Source organism: Cupressus sempervirens, chromosome 8, assembly GCF_028749045.1.
Source record: "Cupressus sempervirens isolate cs-2001-9-10 chromosome 8, ASM2874904v1, whole genome shotgun sequence".
Classification (NCBI taxonomy): domain Eukaryota; kingdom Viridiplantae; phylum Streptophyta; class Pinopsida; order Cupressales; family Cupressaceae; genus Cupressus; species Cupressus sempervirens.
Window position 1 is genome coordinate 423,976,299 of NC_143125.1, and position 22,559 is coordinate 423,998,857.

General features: G+C 35.1%; 1 pseudogene; it reads right to left on the minus strand.

The window, feature by feature from the left end:
• Positions 1-22,559, minus strand: part of LOC149543043 (uncharacterized) — a 63,572-nt pseudogene that overhangs the window by 1,170 nt on the left and 39,843 nt on the right.

A 22,559-nucleotide genomic window follows, 5' to 3' on the forward strand; every position in this document is an offset into this window, starting at 1 on the left:
ATTATTTTATAGTAAAAAATATTAATAAATAAAGATAAAATATCATGTATTCTTCTATTTAAAATGTCATGGTGAATACTTAATTTTATTGTAAAGTTTAGATTATTTATTATTATTGTTAAGATTAATTATTATTATGTGTTAATCTTAAGTAGATTCAAACCTAATATCATCACAAACCGTTGTAGGAGTCTGACAAGAGATTTGATATTATTTAAACAAAAGATTTATGATATGTTTGGATTTCTCTTGATAAGTATTCTCTTTTGGTCCCTTTCTATTTTATGAGTTTTTGTTTCCATATTTTGATTTGTGTTGGAAATTTCAATTTTGTGTTTAATTTTAGTTCATTTTATTTTTTCTTAGGAAAACTCAAAACCTTAAATCATTCAAATTAATCATTTTATTAAACAAGTTGGATTTTGTATTCATGTGTGTAGAATAGTTTCTATGACTAAGGAATGGGTTTATAAAATAAAATTTTACTTCTCAGTTTCCTTCAAATAGATATCCATGTTTATTAAAAGTATTTTATTTTTTCATTAAAAATTAGAGTGGTGTTTTTTATAAATATGAATAGAACCTTCAATTTATTCTTGTGCCTCTCGAAGGAGGTGATGTATTATAACTAAATGGAGAAAACTGATAAAATAGTCCAAAAGCAAAAACTCGCTTTAAAATTAGAAATTTAAAGCACACTACCATAATAATAATTCAACTATATACCATGCAAATTCTAATTTTCATATAGATATGTTAGAATATATAATTCTTAAACTCTCTCTAACATTATTTAAACTAGCATTCAAATGTTGTATATTAAATATCAATATATGCATATCACTTTTTAAAATTTGAGAAGAAATTACACATAATGCACTAATGGTTCTAGAAATTAATAATAAATAAATTTTAAAAGGTCCAAAAATAATCATTTTTTTGTCCTTAATTCCTATCTTTATTTATAAAAATAAAATTCACTTTTGTTTAGATGAGGATAATATTGTTGTGTTGTTATGTTTCTAATTCAAATATAACAAATCACCTTTTCTTTGATGATAACTTTATAATTTATTTCATTCTTATTTTTTTTTATTGGTTGAGATTTTTAAATTATTATTTTCTCAGGTTTATATGGATAAAGAAACTTTAATATATATATTTTTATCGGAATAAGAGCATGTTCACATGTTGTTGCTAGGCTTATTTTGGCTAGTAGCAACTACTCGGTATTTTGAAGAGTAATATGTGGAGCTGATGGCCCCATAAAAACAAAATTTGCTGCTTATTTTTAAGCATTACTGTTAAATATACTTTTTGAAGAACAAATAATTATTATTTGTTGTAAATAAAATATAGATGCAAAATTTTAGGCCAATGAAAAATAAGATAACTTTTTTTATGAAGACACTTCTAGCTTTTTTCAATAAGCAGATGCTGCTTATTTTAAGCCCCCCATTTTCTCCCATAGCTTATTTTTTATTCCTAAACAATAGTTGCTCCACTTATGTAGGAAAAGATTCCAATTTTTCCCTTTCTTGGAATTAAAAATTTACATAGGAACACTTAGCTCTTAAATTTAAGCAGAAATGGCACTTAAGCAATCGCATGGAAACATTAGGTAAGGTATTATTTTATTATTAATTATAAAGAAAAGTACATAAAGTAGCCTCAAAAGGTCATCAAGGATCTGATGCAAGAGCACCATGGGGTATCCAGCAATCTTGTATGTAGGGGCATTGAGCTCGATTTTGTGGAATCATGATTCGTACGGTTAGGGTTTGTTGGCAATTTGGCTAGGTTTTAGATTACGGTAAAAATAGGTTTTGAAGGGACCCTGAAACCCCTTCACATCCTCAAAAAGGAAAAAGCAATATAGCCATCAGGAAAAGAGTCCTTAAACCTACTAGAAGCAGCACCAAAATCAGGTTTTACATGGACCTGAAACCACATACATAGTCCAAATAAAGTACCCAAGTTTTACAAGGACCTGGAACCTCCAAAACAGTTTAAAACTAAAAACTAGAAAACATGACCAAACACAAGAACCAGATGTAACAACCAGCAAAAAGGACCTGAATAAGAACCCAACCAGAAAAGCAGACCCAAAGAAACTATTGCAATTCCATGATCATCTTAACTGCCTCCTTACCAATCTTAGTCGTATCCTGGATGGAGTTAGCAACCGAAGAAGCAGCAACAATCAAAGCTTTCTTCCTCGAGCTCTGTCTTGTCCTCTCGCTATGGCCCTCCGAACATATGGTTCCTTCATTAGCTCTTTTGCCCAAGCTCGCCGCCGCAGCACAGATGCTTGAAGTTACTTGCTCCATTTTTATTCCACTTTCCTTGATAAGCATTCTAAGATTCTGCTCATAATCCTTAAATTTTTGGGATGTCTCCCATTTGCTCATCCAAGTGTTTGATAATAGCCCGGTCAACCTCCTGGTTATGTTGCAAGGTTTCCACTTTCTTCTTCAACCCCATTATTTCATTATAAATCCAAGAATCGACTTGGAGGAAAGAATCAACTTTAAGTTTGGCAGAATGCAAGAAGGAGAGCTTGGTTTCCCTCTTTGGGGAGTCACCCGCGTCTTCAGCAATGGTATGTGGCGGGGGCCCAACTTTATCAATTTGTTCCTCCCCATCCAATGGCTCCTCCTCTCCAATCTCCACAGGGTCATGTTGACTATGGACCTCCTTATTTTGTCCCTCAGTCTCCTTTGTAGGAGTGGAAGCCTTCCCCATATTTTCCTCCTCACTCATAATGGCAGGACCTTCAATTAAATTATCTTTATCTTTATCACCTCCCCTAGACACAGTCTGAGTACCGTCATTATTAGACTTGCCCTGTTCCAAGTTATCCTCTGTGGTTTCTTCCTCTCTTCCTTTCTCATCTCTTTCTTTCATTTCTGGATAGCCTTCTAGGTTAGAGCTAAACTCCCCATCATCCATCCCTTGCTCTTCCTCTGGGACTTCCTTTTCTAAGCCTTCAGTACTCTCCACCTCAGTATCCCTTTCAACAATTTGTCTTCAAGAGCTAGAGGGTTTCAGTTTTGCCTTATCTTTCCCTTTAACATTCTCATCAATTTTACATTTTATGGACTAAGAATCCTTATGTTTTCCAGTGGAGGCAGACGAAGCAATGGATTTATTTTTACAAAAGCCCTCTATGAGCAATATTAGATCTTCATGTAAAATGGGTCGTGACTCTTTCTTTCTATGGGCATGCAAGCTTTGAAGCAAAGAGAAATGCAAATAGAAAGGGAAGGAAATTATGTCCTTATACCTAAAATGGTTAAGAAAGACAAAGTGGAATTTGTGCACCCTTTTATTCCTACCATCAAGGATAAAGTACTCACGAATACAGCCAAGCACATCATGCCAAATACCTTTGATCTTTTGCACATCAAAGAAGTCTCCATTCTTCTCCAATTGCATCTCCTCTTCATCCATCTTCAGGAATTTTTTGTAGGCCGCATTGGAGATATTGGTTTGTTTCGAGAATTTAATACCTTTCATGGGGAGCCCAGTAACCTCAGCTATGAATTCCTCAGTAAGCTTCACAATGACTCCGTGGAGAGTAACTTTATCATCGACCCAATTTTTGAAGAAGGCGATGGTGAGATTGGGTTTGAATCTATGCAACCACTCTAGAAAATTGACCACCTTCCCTTTTTGGAGAATCTTCCAAACGTCCTGCCTAGCCTTCCAGTCATCACATTTTTTGGGCTCTTGCTTCCTCGGTTCACCCCCCATTTTACAGAGCAAGCAAAAAACTAGAGACACCTAGATACTGATAGCAGAAAGGTTGAAATGAGACTAGTTTTTTGTGACTCGATATAGTGCCTCTCCCATTTGACTTTTGTAAGTCGTCCTGATGGATGCAACCTTGCTGATCTTTTGTTGTGATGGGATCATGATTGTGACCCTGAGTGGTCTACACCATTGAGGTGTTTGGATTTATGTTTCTGTATCAGTTGCTTTGATTATGCTTTTGACTGATCTTTAAGATTATGATGTGATTTTTGGTTCACTGAGGTTTGTGCCAGTGGTTACCAGGATCGATGTGGTATCATGAGGTTTTTTCGTGATTACCCTGAGATGTGTGCAGAGATTGCACTATGTTCTTTTACCATGCTACACTGGACTAGGTTCCTGTAGCAGTGGTTAGTCATGTTTTTTACTGTGTTTGCTTATGCATTTTAAATGCCTTTTTAATGTAGAGTAACCAATCATTATTAAATGCTTAAGTAATTAGAATGGATTGTTCTTGTTGGATTATTTGGTTATGTGCTGCGGACATTTACCTTGTTTTATTTTGATTTGAGAGATATCTGTTCTTATGTGATGTTTTACATTAGATGACCTGAGGGTCAAATGTTACTCTTTGATTCCAGTATCATAGATATTAGACTACTATGTTGTTCAGTTAATCATATTGCATGATGATGCCATTTTGAGATGACATTGTGTTTTATGATGTTATCTGATTATCTGGTATTTGGACATACCTCTGATTTTGCTATATGATGGATTTAGTGCTATGGTTATTTACTTCATTCCTGCATTGCTATGCCTTTTGCGAACGTGAGTGATGTAAATAGATTATTTTAATATAATTAAATAAATGGTTAAATTAGGTGATTTAACACATTATTGCTTCGGCTATGTTATTATATGCAATTGCACTTGATCGTGTTGTTTAGTGTGCAGGATTATATCCCTGGCAGTGGCACATGGAGTTAGTGATTCAGCCTTTCATATTTTACCAATGTCGTCTTTGTATGGTCGACGTATCCATAATTAAATGTTTAATTTAAACCTTTTGATGATTATTAAATCCAAACTCATTTGCATTATGTGATTAGACCAGTAAGCATGTCTGTGCATTTAGAGGTTCGCATTGTCGCGAAAGTTATTAAGGAGATTTTTGTGTTTTTGGGATTTCGAGCTTTTTTATTGATTTATTTTAATTTCTGGCAGCTTTGCCATAGATGAATTCCTATTTATAGGAATAGCCTATTTTTGTTTGGGTCGATTCGAGGTTTAACTAGATTGGCTGGTTAAATGCCCTAATCGATTATTCACCCGAAAAGTGAATAAGTATCCAAAAAGGAATTTAATTCCTGACTTCTCACTTTTGAATTGGAAAGTTGGAGACTAAAACCCAAAATCCTCTTCATGAGGATTTACTATTTTGTTCATTGTGGGAGCTACGGGCGTGGGATCGTCGCGAGGTTGGGCTCGTTGGATCCAGCTCGGGGAAACCTTGGATTGTCGCGATTTTCAACTACTTCTGCGAGATTAATTTTATGGTTCAGATTCTCGTTTTGCCCTTTTGGTTGTGAGGTAGGGCTTTCCTGTTTTATTGTTTCTGCTTCGTTTTTGCTTCTATTTTTGGTAGTCGTTTGTTTGGAGGTTGAGAACTAGTGTTCCCCTCCGTTTCTGTATGCTAGTTAAACCCCGTTGGGCGGGTATGAACATTTCCCTATTTTTTGGGATGAGGGTTTGGAATTTTACGCCGTTATGCTGGCCGTTTTTGCATACGGTGTCCGATTCCATTTATTTTTGGATTTTTGGGGGTTTTGAACCCAAAGGCCAAATGGGTTTTAATTTTGAAATTTTTCAATTTTTTGGGGTTTTTACCTCGTTTTGTGTGCTGCCCTGTTTTCTTGGGTTTTCTTGGCACAATGTGGGTCGTGGACCTTGATGATCCGTTTGGATATCAGTCAGACCACTTTTGCACCTTTTGTTGCATTGGGATGTGTGTCACACCTGTACTCTCGACTTTGTGTTCGGTTGAGTGATTTGTTTCTTGTTATGGTTTCTTTTGGACCTTTGCTTTTGTTCGTGAACGCTAGGATTCGTGTAGAATCCATACTCTCGGATTGAGGTCGGTTGAGTGAGTTCATGATGTTTGGTCTTGTTGCATCATTGGGATTCGTGTAGAATCCATACTCTTGGATTGAGGCCGATTGAGTGATTTAATGATGTATGATTTTATTGGCTTTGGGATTTGTGTAGAATCCATCCTTCCCATGTTGCCCTCAGTTGGGTGTTTTCTTTGCATTGTGTTCTCATTCCTGTCCTTGTGTTATGATCTTTGTGATGGTGGTGCGCCACACACGAGTACGTGCGCGTACATTCGTTGGGTGACTTGCGAGGCCCGATCTTCTGTGGATTTGCCGAAAGTTATGATCATTGGGGTTGGGATGGGAGTATGCATGTCCACGAGCACTTGTTGTAGGATGAGCATGGGTAGGGTAGGGTAGCATATGGAGGGGGCTTCTACCTTGCAGCCTGGTGATCATTGTGCCCAGAGGGTTGGCGAAGGAAGCTTTAATTAAGTGAAAATTAAATAAAATGTGTGACTGGTAATAAAACTTAAGATAATAAAAAGGTTTGGGGTGCAAGAACCTTTCCATTGAGGGATGTTGAATCTACGCAAGTCCTAGCTTGGGCTTTTTGATGCCAAGCGACTCTCCGTGATGTTAGTCCCTACATAGTAGCCTATTGAGTGTCTGACCAGGACCTGTACTCCTTGCATTATCTTAGGCTCTTGGTTGCAGCCATCATACTGTCTGGCGTGAGTGTTAGCCATGGATGTTGTGATTTTTGTGTGTTTGTGGTTAGATCATTATCTCCATCAGCACGGCGGGTGTGGACCTAAAAGTGCCACGTGGTTGGGAGGCGTAGCTACCTTCACCATTGCTAGGGACCGGTGTACAAAGACGATCTTTTGTCCTAGTGCGACCGTTGCTGGATGTCTTCACTTGGTACTTCGGGTTCTAGAGTATGCTTTCTTGTGATTTATGCTTTCATTGGGATGCTTGTATATCATGTTTAGATGATGTTATTTTATTTGGCGCATTCCCTTATTATGATGTTTAGCATATGATTAGATGATGTGATTTGCTTTAGTAGTATATCTGTTGCTTACTGCTATTTAGCATGTGATAGGTGATGTTATCTACTGTAGGATTATCTTATGCGTTATCACTAGCATGTTAGATTTTCTTATGCTGTTATTGTGCATGTTTTAGTAGTGACGTCCCTATTACGACAGTACTGACGATTTGGTCGGTGGCTTGGGATGTTACGCGCGGGGGATGGCTAGGACCCACGATGGTCTTATGATGCTATTGACGGTTGGGAGGAACCGCGTACTTAGTTTGGTTGTCTTGTTCCTGAGATGCATTTCTGTACATTGCGATGTTGCTTTTGTTCTCCGCAATGCTTATTTTCAGTGTGTTCTTTGCTGCTGTAGTTTAGATGGTTTGGTGTTCTTCATTCTGTGTTGTTCTTGCACTTGAGTGTTCATTCCTCAAGCCTTTGTGGATTTGGTACTCCCCGGTGTGGAGGTTCTTTTGTTGGTTTTTCCTCGTTTTTGAGTTTTGGAAGTGTTTTTACTTTCTATGGGCGACATTTGTTCAGCATTGTGCGACACTGATAAAGTATCGCACACCCATAGAAAGAATGTCGTACGATACTATAAAGTGTCGCATGCATTACTGGAGAAGTGTTGTACGACACTGGAAGAGTGTCGCACGACTTTATGAGAAATGTCGCGCGATACTTTTCCAGTATCGCACGCCTTCTTGAGAAGTGTCGCACGCAGTAAGGGAGAAGTATCGCCCTCCCTTAGTAAAAAGTGTCGCACGATTTTTGTGAAAAACCTGCACGAGCCATCAGCAGGCACTTTTGTTCGTGATTCGATCTATTTGAGAGTTGTTTTGGATACCCTTTTGGGCATTCTTCGACCCTATGCTGTTGCATTTTGCATTTTGTTGGTTTCTCTTGAATGCAGTTTTTGTGTTTCTGTTTTAGTCTCTTAGGGTTTAAAATATATCGTTTAAGTATAAGTTGACGTATATTTTAATATATGCGACAAATCGTTTGAGATAGGTATCAGACCTCTCAGTGATAAGTTATGGATTCTAGGAAATTTCAAGGCTTCAGAAATCCAAACTTAGCCAATTTTTAGGGCTTCAAGATTTCAGGCTTAGCCAAATTTTGGGATTCTGCATTTTACCCCAGCTTGGTGTTTTGTTGATGAGTGGTCATTTCTTGTGCCCTCATCTTGTTGTGGTGGTTGTTGGTTTTGTTTGGGTGTGTCGGTTTTGTAGTGGCGTTTGGAGATTCGTTGGTTGCCGGGATTGTGTTGAAGTCTTTCGTTGCGATCTTTGTGATCCCTGTATGATGTTGTCATGTGCATTCATACTTGTAAAAAAAAAAATATCTTGGCTTGATTTGGATCCTTGTTTCCAAGGATCTCTGGGCGGGGCATTACACTCGAGATCGAGGTTGCCTTTTCGATGATATGTGCAGAGAGCACATAACCATCACATGAATGTACCTCCTTAGGGAAGGTAATTTGACAGTTGTAAGGCCACTCCCGCAAATCATTAAATTTTTAATCCAAGCAAATCTTTCCCACTTTGGAATGAATAGCATCATAATTAATAATTGCTTTAAGATCCACATGCTTGTTTAATTCATCAAGCCACCTCACCTTATGCCCCATTTGAACTGCATGATTGGCTATCTAGTCAGCAGCCCCGTTGGCTTCTCTATATGTATGGGAAATGACCACTTTTTCAAATTTTTGAAATAAGGTTTTGATTTCCATAACCGTAGCCTCTATAGACCATGAGATAGAATTTTTATTATTTAGGGTATTAATAATATTCAGAGAATCACCTTCCAACCATAATTTGGAATACCCCAAATCAATAGCTAATTTAATGGTATAGAGGGTTGCAGTAGCTTCAGCAATATGGCTATTCAAGTGACCAATAAGGACTGCTATAGCATCAATAACATTTCCCACATGATCTCTAAGAACACCTCCACATCATGCTCTTCTCGGATTTCCCTTTGCAGCTCCATCAAAGTTCCCTTTGATCCATCCATTAGGAGGAACAAACCATTTTATGATCGATCTAGGATTATCAATTTTCAACTTAGATCCTTGAGATAGTAAAGGGTTATCAAGTTGGAAGGTTTGACCAGACTTCCTCTGGGATTTAAAATTCTCCTTAAAGGCTCTTATGATATTCTGACCTAACGCCCATCCTGGAAGATCTTTATTTCTGAATATCCTATTATTTATTTCTTTCCAAATGCCCCACCAAAGGTGAGGGAGGGTTAATTTCCAAAGAAATTGAGCATCGTGATCCTTTGAGGGGCAACTCCAACTTTTGAAACAAAGATCCACATTGTTTTGATGGACCCATGTCATACCCCAAAAATTCAAAATCTTAGTCCAAACTTCCTGGGTATAGGAACAACTCAAAAACATATGATCTCTATCTTCAAGTCCATTTCTACATAAAGTACACCTATTAACCACATTTATACCTCTTTTTTGCAAGTTGTCAAGGGTCAAAATTTTGTTTTGGAGAAGAATCCAAAAGAATATGTTAATTTTGGGTATGAGACCCTTAATCCAAGCATGTGACCAGAAAGGTTGATTACCCTTATCCTTTGAAGCAAAGATAGAAGAGACTTTAAATTGACCATTAGGATCAGCATGCCAGATAATCTCATCCTCAAGATAAGGGTAAAGAGAGACAACATTTAGGGAGAGTTGGATATTACTAAAACCTTGATCAACATTAGTTAAATTCACCCAAGAATCATTCTGCCAATAATGATTTACTAGAAAGTCAAATCTTTGCTTGCATCGGTCAACTAAAGCCTTGTCATGAAAGTCTCCAATCAAAGGATGGTCCTTAAGCCAAATATCCTCCCAAAATTTCACCTTTAGCCCATTACCAATTTTCTAGGAGCATCCTTTTTCTAAAGTTTTCTTGGTGCCCTGAACAGCTCCCCATATGGAGGAAGAATGGATAACATCAGGAGAGGTGAAGAAATTAGGAAGGGATTCAGCATTGAAGAGATACTTATGTTTTCATATGGTACTCCACTCTTTGCTGTCATGGTAAACTCTCCACCCTTGTTTGGCTAAAGGTGCTTTATTCATACTTCCAATTTTTCGTATTCCCAATCCCCCTTCACTTCAGGGTTTACAAAATTGATCCCAAGAAATTAAAGGAATTCTCCTTTTTTCCTCAGAGCCAATCCATAAGAAATTTCTTTGAATTTTATCAATTGACTCAGCAAATTTAAAATGAATTCTGAAAAAGACTTAGAGCATAAGTAGGTATGCTTTGGAGACAAGCTTTGAGAAGAGTTAACTTACTAACCTGGCTTAAAAGATTTCCTTTCCATCCCTCCAGTTTCTTACTGAATTTGTTTATAAGATCTTCCCAGAAAGCATCAAGGACCTTCAAACCTAGGGGAAGCCCCAAGTAAGAGAATGGGAGAGATCCAATAGAACATCCCAGGATTTTAGCAATTTTAAATTGTCTGTGGATAGGGGTGTTAATAAAGAACACAACACTTTTACTCCAGTTAACCAATTGTCCTGATGCAGAAGAATATAAGTTAATAGCTTGCTTTAAAATTCTGGCTTCCTTCACTTTAGTCTTACCCATGAAGATGGTATCATCAACAAATTGTCCATGAGAAAAAATTAAAGGATGGGAAGATGGTTGTAAACCCTTAATCAAACCTCTTTGGACCAAGTCCCCAATAAATCTCCCCAAGCAGTCAGCCATAATAACAAAAAGGATGGGGGATAAAGGATCACCTTGTCTCAGCCCACGAGAGGGAAAAAAGAAATGAGAGGAGCTACCATTAACCAAGACAGTGATAGAAGAGGTAGAAATCAATTGATGGATCATACCAACAACCTTATGGTCAAAGCCAAAAGCAAGCAAAATATTACAGAGGAAAGACTTATCCACTCTATCATAGGCCTTTGCAATGTCCACTTTCATAATGAAACCCTGATTGTTAGAACAAGACAAGGAATGAATATTCTCATGAGCAGAGATGATAGAATTAAGGATTTGTCTACTTGGGACGAATCCATTCTGTTGATCAACAATAATCAACAGGATCACCTGAATAAGTCTGGAGGTGAGAACTTTGCAAATAATTTTGTAGAAAGAGTTACAGAGGCTGATTGGTCTAAACTGATCCGAATAGTCAGCACCAATTTTCTTAGGAATAAGGCACAAAAAGGTGGAATTGACTTCCTTAAGCATCTATTTTACCTCATAGAATTCCTTGACAACATCACAAACATCTTTACCCATGACTCTCCAAAGCTTTTGGAAGAAAAAAATGGGGAAACCATTAGGAGCAGGAGCTTTATCTCCTCTGAGAGAGCAAACAGCTTTGAAGATCTCATCATCCTTAGAAATTGAACATAACATTTTATTCTGTTCCTTTGAAATTAGTGAAGGAATCACTCTGAGGAATTCAGCCTGACTATCCACATTGATGTTGGGATCAGTCGTCATTAGAGAAGAGAAAAAAGTCATCATCTCATCCATGATGACCTTGTCCTCAACAATCTTCACATCTCCCTTTTTTAGGTATGATATGCAAGTTTTGGCCCTATGCTTCAGAGTGGAGAGATGGAAAAACTTTGTATTTTTATCTCCTTCCCTCAACCATATCAACCTAGATCTTTGTCTCTAGTAGATTTCTTCTTTAGTGATGATGTCATGGTATTGAGCAAGCTTTTCATTTTCTTCAAGGAGGAGGTCAGAAGTATATCCTTCCTTCTAGATTTTTTCTTGAATTTTTAGAATATCCTCCTTAACAGCTATTTTGTTCTAAAAAATGTTCCCAAAGCTGTTCTTGTTCCATCTTTTGACTTCCCTTTTAACATTTTTAAGCTTGGAAGCAACTCTAAAGAGGGATGTGCCTTCAAAATCAATATTCCACCATTCTTTCAATTTACTTTCAAATTGTGGGTGCTGCATCCACATCTTCTCAAATCTAAAAGGAAAATTATTCTTAAGGTTAATCTTCGCAGTAGTGAAGATAAGGGGGAAATGATCCGATCTAATTTTTTGACAAGCTTCCAGCTTACAAATGAAGTCTTTAGTCCAATTAGGAGAAAGAAGAGCACAGTCAAGCCTAGCCTGAATACATTCATTACCAACTCTCTTGTTACTCCAAGTGAACTGAATTCCATGGAGGACCATATCCATTAAGCCCTCTTTATTTATAAATTCCATTAAATCCAATCTTCCTTCCAACTGAGTAGCATTGCCTCCCATTTTCTCATGATCATAAAGAGGGACATTAAAATCTCCCATTATAATCCATCGTCCAGAATAGTCTTTACTTTTAAAATTAGAAACAAAATCCCAGACCTTTTTTCTTAGATGCTTTATGTTTGGAGCATAAATATTCACAATATACCAACCCTCCTTCTAGTCTATACTAGTAATTTTGGCTATCATAAGATGTTTACTAGCAATCAAAATTGTTCTAGAGTAATAGTTCTTCTTCCATAACATCAGAGTCCCCCCTGATGCCCCTTCTAAACTGTTGGCATTTATTGAATAGTTTTTAAAAGCTTTAAGTTGTTCTGCTTTCCCTTTATTCATCTTAGTTTCTTGAAGGAAGAGAAAATCAGGCTTTTGTTCTCTAATAAAATTCCTAACAATGTCTAGTTTATGAGTACTATTCAACCCCCTAATATTCCAAGTTATGATCTTCATATCTATTTTTTAGGAGTAAAATCCAGAATAGTTGCCTGCTAGCACTATTCTGCATACTTTCTAACTCTCTAGTTTTCTTAGTAGATCTTCTTCCAGGTTTGTCTAGGGAGCCAACATCCAGTTTCACCTTAGAGTGTTATTTTGTTCTTTTCCTAGTTTTATTCGGATTAGAAGCAAGTGGTTTCACCTTGATATGCTGATCTATTTTGCTGCTTCTAGTCTCTACCCCCTTAGTATTGTTCTTTTTTTCAACCCTTTTTCTTTGGTTTGGTTTATGAGTTGAGACATTTTCTTTCACATCATCTAGGGGAGGAGGCTCATCCATAGAAAGGTCATTATCAATCCGAGATAGCACCTGGATCTCCCTGGACTAAGAAAAAAGAGGATCTCCCTCCTTAGGTAAATTTTTAGTATCAGCCAAAATTTCTCCTTCCTCAAGCACAATTTTGTGATCAAAATCTCTCCATTGTTCTTCTATCCTCTGATAAATAGTGATTTTTTTTTATGAATCTTCCTAATCTTTTGATCTTTGTTCAGGTAAACTGGTTTCAGAATGTAAACCAAGACCTTTTTTCTCAGAGTTAGCTTCCTCAGAAGAAAACTCTTTATCTGCCTCAGCCTATGGAGCTTGAAGTTCTTCATTAATCTTTTGTTCTTGGTGATGGCCTTCTTTGGGTTTCCATACTTTCTTTTGTTGAACCTTGTTCTTTTTCCCATCCAAACTACTGCTAGACTGATTTTTACTTTTGGAAGGATAGTTTTAACCAAATGCCCTTACTTCTTACAAGCATAACAGGAATTAGGCAAATCTTCAAAAAATATTTCTTGATTTTTTTTACCCAATTTGGAAATCATATCCACCTTAGCTGGGAGATGATTCAGGTCTGCCACTTTAACAAAAATTCTGGCACAATGAAGTTTGGTTCTAGAAGCCGTAGCATTATCCAATGCCACAAGTTCACCAAAGGAACTAGCAATACCTTTAAAAATGTCTTCATGCCAGAATTCTAAAGGGAGCCCAAGAAGTCTAGCCTAGATGGGAGTGGTTAAGAAAAAAGAGTTTGAAAGATCCATGTTAGGTTCCCATTTTGTAATGGTAAGAGAGCTTTTACCAAAAGACCATGGTCCTCCACAAAGAACCCTATCCATGTCTTCTTTATAGTTGAAGATAAACGAAAGAAGCCATTCAACATGGGAGCAATATCTACCTCTCCTTTAATAACCCATTTCCTTTTAACCATTTTTCTAAGAGATTCAAGATTTGGTCTTGCGCCTAAAAATTTACCCACTAGGGTGAAATCCTTGGAAGACACAGAAAAATTAACTAAAGGGTTTGGAATAAAAACTTGAAACTCACCTTTCTCCCAGCAGGTCTTAGCAGTCACCGACAAGAAAAGAGATTTTATAGTGGGTTTCTTGCCAAACAGGGATGACCAAGTTTTTCATTCTGAGACCCCTTGCTTCAGCCCTTCAGAGGACTTTTCCTTGAAAGAATCAACGTTATCTTTCTCCTTCTTGAGATCCTATCCCGACACATGAAAAACAGACAAGGAAACCAATGGTGGGATACGGACCCCACACAAAGGTTCAAAATCACCCAAAGACTTTCCATTGTCCACATCGACCAAAGATTCTTACCCCGCTAACTTCTCAGCATCCCCTACCATTCCTCCAGGGTCTGTACCTCCAGCTAGATTCTCCTCGACTAGTTTCTTGCCTACAAACAAACCAACTAATTCAAATTCTGAAAGAGCGCCCATTGATATTCTCCCATAGTTATGCAATTTGGCTAGGTTAGTTAGCATGGTGTTGTCATTTATGGCAGCATATAAGTCATGTGAAGTGAGAAGATTATAAGGAAGAAGAATTAGGTTACATGCTTGGAAAATTGTCTAAGTGTTATATAGTTCATTTGATAGAATAGTTAGAGTTTTGATTAACGCAGTTCACAAAAGCAATATTGACATGTGTGAAGTTAGGTACAGATAGAAAATACTATAAGGATGATGTGTGCAAGAGTGTGAGATAGTATAGTCAATACAAACAGAGCTATAATGATTTTACCAGTTGCAGTATTGTATAGGCATAATAGAGTAAGATAAGGAAATGAGTATTTTGGGTCAAGGAATTATTTTTTTTAGCAAAATAATTACTTGACTAATTAGGGACGACATCCTATATGTTAACCCTAATATAATGAAAGTTGATTTTATATTTTGGTAAACATGTAAAGGTATGAAGGTCAACAAAGCAGATAATTATGAAATAACAAGGTATAAAGAAAATTGTAAATGTGAAGTTAAGTGTGCTTCTTATGAAGTGAGAATGATATTTTTGTGATGCAAATTCTGATGTATGATTAGAGTAGCGTGAGTTGTGACAAAGTTTTGTGAAGAGCAGTAAAGGCAATATCAGATATTGAAGATATCAACAATAGTACAAAGGTTTTTGTATCTATCTTTTGTATTGAAGAACTTCATTATACATTACATGTTTGGGCACCGGGCTCATCTTGCATACATTTGTAAATTGTATATGACAACTCCTAACAAGTTTGAGGCTTCTAACAAGGCCTAAGTCCTCTAACAAGGATTGAGACACTGTACAGATGTAATAGACTTCTAACAGGGTCAATATCTTTATCCAGATACTTTTGATTAGTGGGCCATCTTATGGGTACCATCCCAACCGGGGTTTTCCCTTGGCCAAGGTTTTCCTAGTTAACAACATATGGTGTTATGAGTTACTTTTTTTTAATGGTTATATTTACTATTCAACATAGTTTTAATGGTTATATTTACTATTCAACATAGTTTTAATGGTTATATTTACTATTCAACATAGTTAGTTTACTTTCTTATGCAAGTTATAAAGTTATCCAATTTGGGCAAAAGTTTGTGAAATATTGATTCACCACCCCCCACCTCCCCTCTCAGTATTTCCTATTTCTGGCAATTGGTATTAGAAAAAAGTTACTTAGAAAAGACCAAACAACTTGACTAAGATCCCTATGGATATGGAACAATTACAGAAGAAGCTCTTGAGAAAATTGATATTCTTACCAATGAAAGAGATACTCTAAAGGACAAATATGAAGATGTTAAAGACTACATTGGAAAGTTGAAAGACAAGATAGATTATCTTAAGTCCAAGATATTTTTAAAAAAACTACATTTGGATTTGTGTTGGGAATTTCAATTTTGTGTTTAATTTTAATTCATTTTATTTTTTCTTAGGAAAACTAAAAACCTTAAATCATTCAAATTACTTTAATCACTTTAGTAAACAAGTTGGATTTGTATTCATGTGTGTGGAATAGTTTCTATGACTAAGGTATGGATTTATAAAATAAAATTTTACTTCTCAATTTCCTTCAAATCGATATCCATGTTTATTAAAATTATTTTATTTGTCACTAAAAATTGGAGTTGTGTTTTTAAAAAAATATGAAGAGAACCTTCAATTTATTCTTGTGTCTCCGGAAGGAGGTGACTGTCTTACAACTAAATGGAGAAAACTGATAAAATAGTCCAAAAGCAAAAACTCGCTTTAAAATTAGAAATTTAAGGCACATTACCAAAATAATAATTCAACCATTTACTATGCAAGTTCTATTTTTCATATAGATATGGTAGAATATATAATTCTTAAACTCTCTCTAACATTATTTAAATTAGCATTCAAATGTCATATATTTAATATCCATATGTGCATATCACTTTTTAAAATTTGAGGAGAAAATGATTCTAGAAATTAATAATAAATGAATTTTAAAAAGTCCAAAAATAGTCTTGTTTTTGTCCTTAATTCCTATCTTTATTTATAAAAATAAATTTCACTTTTGTTTAGACGAGGATAATATTGTTCCATTGCTATGTTTCTAATTCAAATATAATAAATCACCTTCTCTTCGATGATAACTTTCTAATTTATTTCATTCTTATGTATTATTTTTTTGATTGGTTGAGATTTATATATATATATATTTTTTAGGTTTATATGGATAAAGAAAATTACATATACATATACATATACATATACATATACAGATATACAGATATACATGTATACATGTATACATGTATATATATATATATATATATATATATATATATATATATATATATATATATATATATATATATATATATATATATATATATATATATATATATATATATATATATATATATATATATATATATATATATATATATATATATATGTATATGTATACACCTTATCGGTAATAAGGTATTATGTTCTTAATAATTATAAAGAAAAGTACATAAAGTAGCCTCAAAAAAGTCATCGAGGATCTTATGTAGGAGCACCTGGGGTAGTCAGCAATCCTATATGCAGGGGCATTGAGCTTGATTTTGTGGAATGATGGTTCGTGCATTTAGAGTTTGTTGGCAATTTGGCTAGGTTGGTCGGCATGATGTTGTCATTTATGGCAACAAATAAGCCATATGAAGTGAGAAGATCATAAAGATGAAGAATTGGGTTACATACTTAGAAAATTATCTTAGTGTTATACAGTTCATCTGATAGAACAGTTAGAGTTTTGATCAACGAGGTTTATAGAAGACATATTGATAGGTGTGAAGTTAGGTACGAATATTAAAAACTATAAGGATGATGTGTGCAAGAGTGCAAGACAGTACGATCAATACAAATAGAGTTATAATGATTTTACCAATTGCAGTATTGTATAGGCAGAACATAGCAAGATAAGGAAATGAGTATTTTGGGTTAAGGAATTATTTTGTTTACCAAAATAATTACTTAACTAATTAGGGACGACATCCTAGATGTTAACCCTAACATAGTGAAAGTTGATTTTATATTTTGGTAAATGTGTAAAGGTATGAAGGTTGATAAAGAAGATAATTATCAAATAAAAAGGTATAAAAGAAAATTGTAAATGTGAAGGTAAGTGTGCTTCTTATGAAGTGAGAATGATATGTATGTGATGTGAATTTTGATGTATGATTAGAGCAATGCAAATTGTGACAAAGTTTTGTGAAGAGCAATAAAGGCAATATCAAAGATTAAAGATATCAGCAACAGTACAAAGGTTTTTGTATCTATCTTTTGTATTGAAGAACTTCATTGTACATTGCATGTTTGGGCACTGAGCTCATCTTGCAAACATTTATAAATTGTATATGAAAAATCCTAATAGGGTTGAGGCTTCTAACAAGACCTAAGTCTTCTAACAAGGACCAAAACACTATTTGAATGTAATAGACTCTTAACAGGGTCAATATCTTTAACCAGATACTTTTGATTAGTGGGTCATCTTGTGGGTACCATCTCCACCAAGGTTTTCCCTTGGCCAGGGTTTTCCTAGCTAAAAAAAATGGTGTTAAGAATTACTTTGTTTTATGGTTATGTTTACTATTCAACATAGTTAGTTTACTTTCTTATGCAAGTTATAAAGTTATTAAAGATATCTAGTTCTGGGCAAAAGTTTGTGAAATATTGATTCAACCCCCCCCGCCCCCCTCCCTCACTAGTATTTTCTATTTCTAGCAATTGGTACTAGAGAAAAGTTACTCCAAAAAGGCTTAATAGCTTGAGTAAGATCCCTATGGATATGGAACAGTTATAGAAGAACCTAAAAGAAGTTCTTGAGCATATTATTATTCTTACCGATGAAAGAGATACTCTGAAGGACATATATGAAGATGCTAAAGACTACATTGGGAAGTTGAAAGAGAAGATAGATTATCTTAAGTCCAAGAAAGAGTCTAGATATCATATCAAGGACAACGATAAATTTTCAAGGCTGAAGAAAGAAAATGAGATTCTGAAGCATGAACTGAAGATTACTAATATGAAGTTGAGCTTGAAGGATGATGATAGTAAAGTTGAGTCAGAATTGAAAGCTAAAAGTGCATATCTGAGATCCAATATTACCAAAGTAACATTTGAGCATTAGTCTACAAAGTTGCAATATGTAAGACTTGAAAAGTATAATACTATTGTGAACGGAGAGTCAAATCGGTCTAAGCTACAACTTGAAAAGTTATATTCTAGTACTAAAAAGTTTGATGAGAAGATCTTTATACAGAGACCCTCTAATGATAATACAAGTCTTGGATAGCTTGGAGAAAAAGTCACCCAAGAAGTTTGAAGCTAGAAAAGAACTAGATCTTGTGATCCATAAGTTTGAACATAAATAAAATAATCATAACAAGATTGAGGCAAGTCAATTTGAAGAAGTACCTAAGCAAGTTGAGCAACTAAATTAGCTTGAGCAAGTTGATGTACTTAAGCAACCAGAGCAAGTTGAATCACCTAAAGAAGTAAGGAATTTATTCAAAGGTAGATGTTATGTATGCAATGAATTTGGTCATATGAAAAGAGACTGGACAGGTAAGTTATTTAAACCTATCTCTAGATATTGTTATAATTGTCATGGGTTTAGTCATAGAGTGGTAAATTGTGGAAAGCCTAAATTTGATAATAGTAATAACAATGGTAGAATGTTTAAAGGTACTAACCCTGCAACAAATAGACCTATTGGAGGAACCAAAGTGATAAGGAATAGAGTTATGTGTTATAAGTGCAATAATTTTGAACATATTCCCAGAGATTGCAGAATACAAATTCGTTAGTCAAGACCTGGATATAGAAATAATGTTATAGTCTATTAGATTTGTAACAACATGGGACACACGACAAGATTTTATAAGATAAGCATGAGAAACCCTAACCCTAGAAGGAACGTGAACAACAATAAAAGGAATGAGAATAACAATAATAATCAAAGAGAAAACATAAAAGATCTTGTAGGAAACCTTGATGAATAATTTGCTAAAGCTAAGGAACCAATAAGTTCATATGTTGTGATGGAAAGTAAGTCAAGTGAAGCACCAAATAACATATTGAAATTAGTGATAGTTGGTAAACAATCATTATTTGATTGAGCAACTTATCTTATAAGAAAAACATTAGAAATTTAGGATCATAAACTTAGGAGATGAATTAAGACTTGTGCAGTTAGTATGAGGTAGAGTATTTGAGAAGAATCTATGGCTAAGAGTGCATAAGTTTTGAAGCTTGCATGTAAGTGCGTAAAGCAAAAGAAGTCAACTAGTATGCAGAAATAACTTTCTAGTGATTGTGTATGTGTGCAATTAATGGAAAAGTGAATTTGATGTGATTTAAAGATTCAAATTGAGTTGTTAAGTACCACTTTATTGTGCAAGAGGTAAAGAAGAGATTTGGAGAAAATTTGAAGGCATAATTGAACTAATTTGAGCAAGAAAAATTAGCAAGTCTTGGTTTCACAAAATTGAGGTATTTATCACTTGCATAGTCATAAATTGGAATTTTAATTTGAAAGAATGACAACCCCAACAGTATGTGATGTTAGTGAAAGGCCTAGGTATAAATTCAAGAAGCATCCCCATGTTTCATTGGAAGATGATACTATAGGAGTATTTTCACAAGTACCCTACAATGTTTTACATGTAGAGGAAATTAGGGCATACATTCATTGTAAATTTGACAGTATAGGTGATGATTACATCCATAGAGACCTATACTTAGTTTGCAGCAATGACCTATTACTTAAGTAAGGGTTTGAACCTAAATGACCTAAACATCATTAGGCATATGTTTTATATGGAGTTCAACATCCATGGATGGACAAGAATTATTATGATCAGATTCACGAAGATATATTTTGGGTTGGTGACATACTGGTTATGATTAACAATGACATGATTCATAAACTTTCAGGACTACTTGTAATGAAGGTAGCAATCCTATGAATGAGAGGAATGAGAAGAAGCTAGTTGAAACCACTTTGAAAACCAAGTTAGATGGAATGAATACAAAGATGGATTTGATCAATGAGATTGATGTCCAATTGGTGAGCAAGATAATTGGCTACAAGATGAATTATAGCTCAAGGTCAAAGTCAGTGCATGTTGGATTTATCCATGCAGCTTATCTAATGACTGTAAAGAAAGAAAAAGTGAACATGTGTGAGATATTGAAGTAACAATTACTGGACAACATTGACAGAATTAAGAGAACAAAGGGTGCAATATTTAGGTTTGAGTCTTTAATAACACATTTATTTTTCCAACTAATAAGAAGATTTCTTGGAATGCCAAATTATGAGTGGAATACCAACAAATGCAATATGAACCTTGTTACACACTAATATAAGAAGCATTCAAAAGACCAAATGACAGAAGATATTACTAGAATGATGAGGAATTTTCAAGCAGAGATGAAACAAAGATACTGAATCCTTCCATCCCTAATCCCTCCATCCGTAGTAGAGAAATATAAAGATGGCATATGTTTCATAGTTGAAACTGATGTAACATGTATGGAAGCAGTAGAACCAAGGGTTAAGTTCATTGACCCTATGGTGTATGAAATGTCAAAGAAATTGATAGTAAGGTATGCAAAGATAATCTTAGAATCAAAGAAAGACAAGGAGTGTCCTAGATGGGGCACATATGTAGAAAAGGTTAGGGGGATAGACACTCAGCTTCATAGCGAAGAAATAAAGAAAATAGTGGACAAGAAAATAGAAACCATTTGAAGGAATCAGGCATGAGTAAAGAAGAATACAAGGAAGCTATGGGAATTGCTCTAGAAATAAGAGCAAGTGGACAGTCTAAAATATTAATTGCTAAACCTTTAATGGTGCAATATCACAAGAGCAACCACCTTTTGTACCATTAGTCTAGAAGTAGAAAGATGAAGAAGATGTCAATATTGTCAGAGTACAAATAGTTACCCCTTTGAGTACCAAAAGGTTAGTGAGGTTAACTAAGGTAAAAAAAGAGCCAATAGAATCTCCTACACACAAGATGACCAAAAAAATGGCCAGTGGGCTTGGAAAGAAGAGGAAAACACCTCAAGACACTCAGAGAAGAAGGACTCAAATAGTTGAGTCTAAATTAGATAAATAAGAAGAAGAAGCAGAGATAAAGGAAAAAGAGGAAGAAGAAGTGAAGATAGAAGTGAAGGTTCCTACTGGAAGGAAACCTTGGAAGCTAAAGATAGAGACATTAAACAACACAATCAACAATGGCAATTCTATACATTTAAATATGTTTTATAATTTATATAGTAATATGGATAGATTGTAGTTGGAAAATGCAATAGTTAGGCATATGATTTTGTCTAACAAGATATTTGAAGATGTACATAAACAAATTCAAAAAGATCTATATGATAGATTGACAAATAGGAAGAAAAGTGTAACTAAAGAAGATAAAAAGATAAGGGAGAGCATGGTACAAAAGTTATGTGAAGTTAAGAATGATGAGAATCTTGCAAATATGATGAAAGGTATTGACCCCTTACTGAGGAACAAAAGAAGATCAATACTCATAATGGGAGGAAGTTGTGAGGAAGTTAATGAGGAAACAAAATAAGAAATTGTGAAGTTGATGACCTCAATGGAACCCAATCAAGAGAAGAAAAGAAAGGACATAGGGGGAGCAATACCTACAACAAAAAAATAGGTCATACCACCATCAACAATAACAACAAAAACATTAGGAGCAACAACAATAGATACAATAATGATAGAGGTAGTGACCACTCCAAAGATAACTATTTCTACTGATACAATGAAAATAGGTAGTACAAGAATTTCCTTGGATATAAAAGAGGATCCATTCAAGGACTACAGACCATCCATTGTTGATAATTTGGTACATTATACTAGTTTTGAGGATGAAGAAGAGGAAGAGAGAAAGAAAGAAATGGAGAAGAAAAAGAGGTTAGAAGAAACAAGGAAAAGAGAAGAAAAAGAAGGAATAAGAAGAGAGATGGAATGAAGAAGGAAAGGAAAAGATAAAACAAGAAGAGGAAAAGGAGAAAGACTTGAAGAAGAGAAGAGGAAAGAAGAAGAAGAGAGGAGGAAAGCAAAAGAAGAGAAGATGAGAAGAAGAAGGAAGAAGAGAAGGAAACAGAGGAGTAGAAGCA